The sequence below is a fragment of the Physeter macrocephalus genome, chromosome 7 (genome assembly GCF_002837175.3).
Source record: "Physeter macrocephalus isolate SW-GA chromosome 7, ASM283717v5, whole genome shotgun sequence".
Taxonomy (NCBI): domain Eukaryota; kingdom Metazoa; phylum Chordata; class Mammalia; order Artiodactyla; family Physeteridae; genus Physeter; species Physeter macrocephalus.
Genome location: NC_041220.1, coordinates 119,115,916 through 119,123,056, shown reverse-complemented (window position 1 = coordinate 119,123,056; position 7,141 = coordinate 119,115,916).

The window sequence follows — 7,141 nt, the reverse complement described above, 5'->3', positions numbered from 1 at the left end:
TAGGTTTTATCTTATTATAAATAGGGAGCTATTGAAAGACTTCGAGTAATAAGAAGTAACATGATCAAGTGTGCATGTTTAGATAGATCATTCTTTAAGTAGAAGAAAGATAGGTTGTAAAGAAAGAAATCTGGAAGCAGGAAGAACAATTAGGGAGATGTGGCTAATAAATCAGGTAAGAGATAACCCTCCGAAGTAAGACGATGGCGAAAGAGTAAAGACTCAAGAGATGCTAGGGAGGTAGAATTAGCAAGACATTCTTGTTGGAAGGAGGTGATGAGTAGGGAAGGAATCTAAGATGATCCAGCTTTCATGGCTTGGGTGATTTACTAATGCTAATGTCAATAATTGAGAGAGGCAACAAGGAAGAGAAAGTGATTAGGGGACTAGGGACAAGAAGCAGCTGATACTGCGTTCTATGTGCCAAGCACTTTTCTTCTGCCACAAGTTAATTCCATTGTTATTTGTTGCTGAATCCTAAGGAGGTCTCTCCAGCCAGGTTTTCTTTCTCGAGTTCCCGATCTGTTTATTCAAATGCCTCCTAGATATTTTCATTCACATATTTTGATGGCATGAAAAAACTGAAGAATTCCAAAGTGGAGTCTAGATAATGAAATTAGACACTAAGAGGGAATGTGTGTGAGTTTTGTTATCGTTCGTTTTGTTAGATTGTTATTTTTTCACTGAAAACTATAGAAAGGAAGAAAAAGGTAGGCATGGATAGAACGAGTTAGGACAAATGGCAGGATGTAAAGGAACACTTGCTTATGGACATTTTTTCTCAGTAAAGCAAAAGCAAGTTCATCCACTGGAACCAATGCAGGTAAATTGGCAAGTTAAAAGACCTGAGGGGAAAATAATGAAGGTTTGAAATAGCTATGGAGAATCAGAGAGCTGAAATGGAACAAATAAAATGATGAGTAGGTATCATTGGCAGCCCAGCTAAAATGAAGAGCCTGATTTTTCAGTAGCATCAACCTATGCAGCTATTTGATTTTTGCCAGCATTGCTTACCAGTCCAGGAACAGGAAGAAAGAACACAGGTGGTTGGGTTGATCCAGGATTGGACTTTGCTATACGGATGTAGCAGGATAGTAAAGGCAAGAGTTTGTCAGTATAGACAATAGAATTTTTAAGTTAGGGATCAAAGGCTCAGACTTAGTATAAAAGAAAATACTTCCAGGAAGAAACTTTTAGATTGAGAGGAGAAAAATGGAATAGTTATGGAACTGGACACCAATAAATTGTCGTAGAAATGGGTACTGGAATAACAGGAAGCTAAGGCAGAGAGTGAGATACTGGCGTAGGATATTTCAGAAATGGAGAGTCTCCATGATAAAAAGCCCAAATTTGGCTGGAGGTGATGATTGAAGAGGAGGGAAGAAAAGGTCAGTGGCTTTGACAACACCAAGCAAATATGATATTCATTTGTCAAGTGGTCCACCCAATATTTGGAAAAACCTTAAAGGGCACTAATCCAACTTCCTTAAACAGAAACTTATATTAAGGCATAACCTTCAATAAATCTTGGCCAAGTAGCTGTCATCCTAACCATAAAGTAGTGACCCAAAATAGAACATTCTCTAGGAAGGATTTTACTCACGTTCTTTAAAGCAAGTGTAAAATAAAATCAGTGATACTTTTTGTTTGTTTGAAATTAATGATGATTTGCATATAGTGGTTTGTATTTTTTACTTTATTTTCAGAAGAAGTCGTTGACATAATGTGGAAAGAGGGAACTTTTGATTCACTCTGGGTCAAAACCACTTGAACGAAACTTCTAGTGGGAGAAGCAGTCAAGGATGTAACTAAGGTTCTCTTTTGAGTGGACATTTAAATTACTTTTCATGCACAGGCATGAAGCCAAATCTCCGTTTTCCCAGCGCAGCTAATCTTGTTCAGCCAGCTCTATTACCTGAAATACCCAGGTTTGGCAACGTATCAGACAGCTAAATCCTATTTTTTTAACCTTTATATAAATGCATCCCTGGACTTCATATGGAACCAAACATGATTCAAAACATCAATACCTAACCTTGGAGCTTTGAATCTATCAGAAGATTCTACCATTATCGGCCTCTATCGAAAGAAAACTTAAAGCTGCTTGCTTCCCCAGCCTCTTTTTCTCACTTTCTCTCCAAAAATGAGTCAAGATCAAGGAAAAAAAGTTTAATTTCCCCTCCTCCCTGAGAAGGAGTGTCGCTTATTGCCAGCTGCAAGGCAAGAATAGGCCTGTTGAGCAAGAACAAGCTAATCAAACCCTAGTAAAAAGCATTAGAAGATACATGCACATGTTTCTTAAAATTTTCCTGAAACCTTTCTTAACTTTATAGCCCAACTATCTTCACCCACTGGCAGAGAAAAGTGAATCTGAGAAGAGAGCTAACTATTGAATTAAGAGTCAGATGCCATGATTGCTTCATTCACCACACGCAGTTCCTTCAACAGTCCTGCAGTTGAGTTTGCCTATCCTTTCCTTCTGCACTTTCGGGAAGCTTTAGGAGCCACAGCTGATCTGATTCTGGGACCTGGGTTTGGTGTTTTGAATACAAGCTTTTGTGACATGGAGATTAATAAAAATAGTAATAAATGCTAAAACAAAGCCCCAAACAGAACTCCAAAAAACCAAGTGTTAATTGGATAATACGCATGGCTACATTTAAAAGCTCTAAAAATTGTAATATAGAACATTTAGCTATATTTCTTGTATATTACTGTTGTTGCTATAGTAATTTCTCTTTCGCTGTTACGGACAACATTAGGTCTTAACTGCTGTACTCACATTTAACCCATGACTGCCTAGATAATCGTTAATGCTTACTCTGTCACTGTCTTTCTTGAGCGCTCTGTCAGTCAATATTCCTAGACATTTATTTTTCTTTACCATGTTAAGCAAAACATAAATTATAAACATAATGTATAAATTTATTTGTAAATGTAATTTCAGAATTTTGCTGAATCCTTTCATTACCAGAAAAGAACTCATTTTCCTTCAAACTAGCTAAGAGGTTGGACTTATTACAACTATTTCGCAGATTTCCTAAGTCAAGCGCAAGTAAACTTCAGAGTGTTAGAATCTGGTCTACAATTTAGCAGGATAGAAGGGCCTTTACATTATGTCAAATAATGCGTAACACAAGAAGCTTGACACCAACAGTGGTGAAAGCTGTGCCATAAGACCAGGTGCTGGGCACGCAGGCACAGACACAGGCTCGTGGGGGGGAGTTACTGCCTAGCTAATGCAATGCAGGTTACATTTGAGAGTGATTAACTGAAGATCCAAAGGGAAGACAGTTGTCAAAATATTTTTCCTTAGTATGGTGGCCATCCCGTCTTCAACACATACCGTCTTGTCAGAACAAACTACTTGCAGTTTCTGACTGTGCCGCACTGCTCCATAACTCAAGATCCACCATAGGATCATGCTTTCCCCAAATTACCCCTACTCATTTCTCTGCCTGGTGAACGTCTATTCATTCTTTATAATTCCACTAAAACAAGCCCCAGGTGGAACATTCCCTCATTCTTCTCTATGCCTCAACAGCAGATTGTCTATACCTAATACAATATATATTCCACTGTTGACTGAAGCTGCTTACTTGCGGGCTTTGTCTCCTTCAAGTCAGGGACTGTGGCTTCTTCATCCTTGTATTCCCAGTGGCACGTACAGTGAGTGCCTGGCACTTTAGAAACACAGAAAACAATGTTTGATTGTGTTTTAATAAAGGCAGTACTGAGATCAGTGAGATGGAGAGGATAATAAGAATACTGACAAAGGAATGTTATTTAGTGGTGTTATAAATGAAGAAACAACCTTTGATTATGTGTAAATTAAATGTCATAGATGACATCCAACTCAGCATAGGAGATGTCGGTATGTTCAGAATTGGTAGCAAAACGAGTAGGCTACTTTTGATGTAACATTAAGAAGCGTTAGAAAAATATGAGGGAGAAAGTGAATATAAGCAAATGATTCGAGGACTTGGGATAAAAAGATAATTACAATGTAGTCAGATGGATATTTTGGGGAACAGTTTGGTAACAGTTTTAGTAGAGAATAAAGACCCAATAGATACATAAAAAACTGTAGTATACATGAAAAAGAATCATTTCATTAAAATGCTTAGATTAATGAATGAAGCAAATAGAAAGCAATAAAAACAGAGTTTATGGTTTAACTATAAAAACACCTTGAGAACACAGATAACAGAAGGATAAGTATTAAAGTAAATGATCAGATAATTCAGAGTAGAATAAAGAGAATTGATAAGCTGGTGTTAAAAGGAAGGTAAGGAACAATTGACTTGTTAAAGAAATGTACAGCAAAAGCCCAGGTGGGGAGGAAAAATGACCTAGGTATATCTGAGGAACAGAAGCACCAACCCAGTGAGGACAAAGCACTGTTCTGATGGGTGGTAGATGTTTGAGTTGACACCAAAAATCAAGGCTTTCATTTCCACAGATCTTCAAATCTTTTTCTACGATGCCAATGGATGTTTGACTTACAATGAAATAGTCTACTAGGAGAAGAGACACCAGAACAAGAGTTACTGGAGCTATTTCATGCTGATAACAATAAGATGTTCTCCTATGTTGAACGAATAAGAGCATTTGGACTGACTGGTAAGGGGCTTCAGGGGCTGGGACATGGGTGAAGGCCAGGGGACAGGTAGCCTTGAACAGCATTCTGGTATTACAGCCCCAAACTAAGTAACCCACAACTTATAATTTTTAGTTTAAAACTAAATCCAAAAGCAAAGGTTATAAGAAAACCTCGAAAGTAACAAATAAACATGGCATCCCATGCCAAATGCAATGATTAATAGAGTAACAAATCAGTTTAACTGCATGAGTAGAGGGTTTATGTCTTCTGGAGGTTAAGGAAAGTCATAGTAATGAGTGTTCCTCTGTACTTGCTTAAAGGATTTTAGGATGACACTCTTAAGACTGAAACTTTAAAGCTTGACTAGTAGAAAGCAATGAGGTAAAAACAAAACTGGAAGGCTGGGCTTCCCTGGTGGCGCAGTGGTTGCGCGTCCGCCTGCCGATGCAGGGGACACGGGTTCGTGCCCCGGTCCGGGAGGATCCCACATGCTGCAGAGCGGCTAGGCCCGTGAGCCATGGCCGCTGAGCCTGCACGTCCAGAGCCTGTGCTCTGCAACGGGAGAGGCCACAACAGTGAGAGGCCCGCGTACCGCAAAAAAAAAAAAACCTAGAAGGCTACTTACTATTCATTGATAGAATAAAAAGTTAAAGCTATATAAGTGAAATGAAATCATACAGAATCTAAAGCACCTTTAAAAATTATACTATTTCCCTCACCTGCTTCTTTTCTATTTAGTTTTCATAGACTCCATGGTGTAAGGAATTTGAAAACACTTACATTAAATATCTAGGAGTAGTTTCTTAACCAGTGATGTGTAGAACAGCAGAGAAAATATGGGTGGCTACAGAAAGGAAGTGTTCAATCAATTAAATGAGAACATTCTGATGTGAAAAAAAAAGGAGACCTTTTTAGGTCTAAATTTTTTGAAGACATTAGAGCTGACATCTGAGGCTGGGAGATTAATAGAACACACTTGGCCATAAAAAATTCCATGTAATCAAACGCTAAATTCAATCTATTTACTTTTAAAACTGGAGAATAATAAATTATTAAATTGCTGTCATTTCCCTCTCATTTGAGAAAATATACAATAGCCAGCAGAGAGCTGTTTTGAACCGTTCCATCTTGGCATGGAAACACATGAGCTGACTCTACCTGCCCCTCCAGTGCTGTAGTTACATTCTCAGGGATCACATCTGCTGCATGGTGAAAACATCTATGACGTAAGAGGACACACATGACTGTAGATGCCTGGATACTGCCAAGGTCTTGCATTTGCCAAATCCCATTGACTTCCCTGGGTCCTGTATTCAAGACTTTATAAAGGTCTTTGCTTGATTTTGTCCCCTCCCACCTTCATTTCGGTGAAGAAGAAGAAAAAAAAAAAAAAAAAAAAAGATGGGCTAGCATTCCAAAATACAAATTGCATGGTTGGAGGAACCGTTCATCCAAAGCATCCATTCTGAGGTAGTCATGGATCTGAAACTTCCGCCTCCTTCCCAGGACATCCTCGCTTTGTTCCCCACACCTATTTACTGCTACAGGGAAGATGAACATGCTGCCATCCTAGGCTAAGCTCTTGAATGGCTGCCACCTATCAGGCCTGGGCCTATCTCTGGCTCTACCTGACAACTGGCTGCATTCCAGCATCTTCTTTTAATATCAGGGACAATGAGTGATGCTAAATAAATGAGTTAGAGAATCAGAGATAAAATGCATCCTGGCGCAGAAGTTCCTTTTAGAAGCTCCAATAAAGAATATGAGGCAGGCTCCCATGGGAGAAAGTTCAGGTCTCTATTTGTACAAACCAGATATATAAAAATTTTGATTGACCAAGTGGGAGGTAAGAAGGGGTATACATGGCTTGACAGTTTAAAGATCCCTAAGCTACACCCCAAACCAGTTCACAGGGTCCCCCAGCCAGAGGTCTACACAGTGCCCTGGTCAGCGCAGCATTCCTCCAAACCTCTGAAGAAGCACCATCTGTGTATTCATTGTTTTTAATGGAACTTCCATCCTAAATGACATTCAGCTAGTTCAGACAAAATTTTTTGAATTTTATTTTTTTATACAGATTATTAGTTATCTATTTTATACATATTAGTGTATATATGTCAATCCCAATCTCCCAGTTCACCCCCCCCACCCCCCCACCACTTTCCCCCCTTGGTGCCCATACGTTTGTTTTCTACATCTGTGACAGACAAAATATTTTTTAACACAGTTGAACATTTTCTCAATTTGGCCTTTGGTAATTTGGAATGCTTGAACTTCCAATTGAGTTTCCATACTCTGTTAAAAAACAAAGCCATCATTATATACATAAGCACAATCTATGCACCATAAACCTGGAAATGCTAGGGCAACTTAGAAAACATCGAACAGTAGACAACCCAAGAGAGGAAACTGAAAGCTTGGAAGCAAGAAGATGGTAAGCAAGGAAGGGAAGAAGGCAGGTTATGCAATAAGTAGTATGAAATCTGGAACCGGAAGCCAACACACTCAACTCAAAAGTTAATTGCGCTTTCACAAATG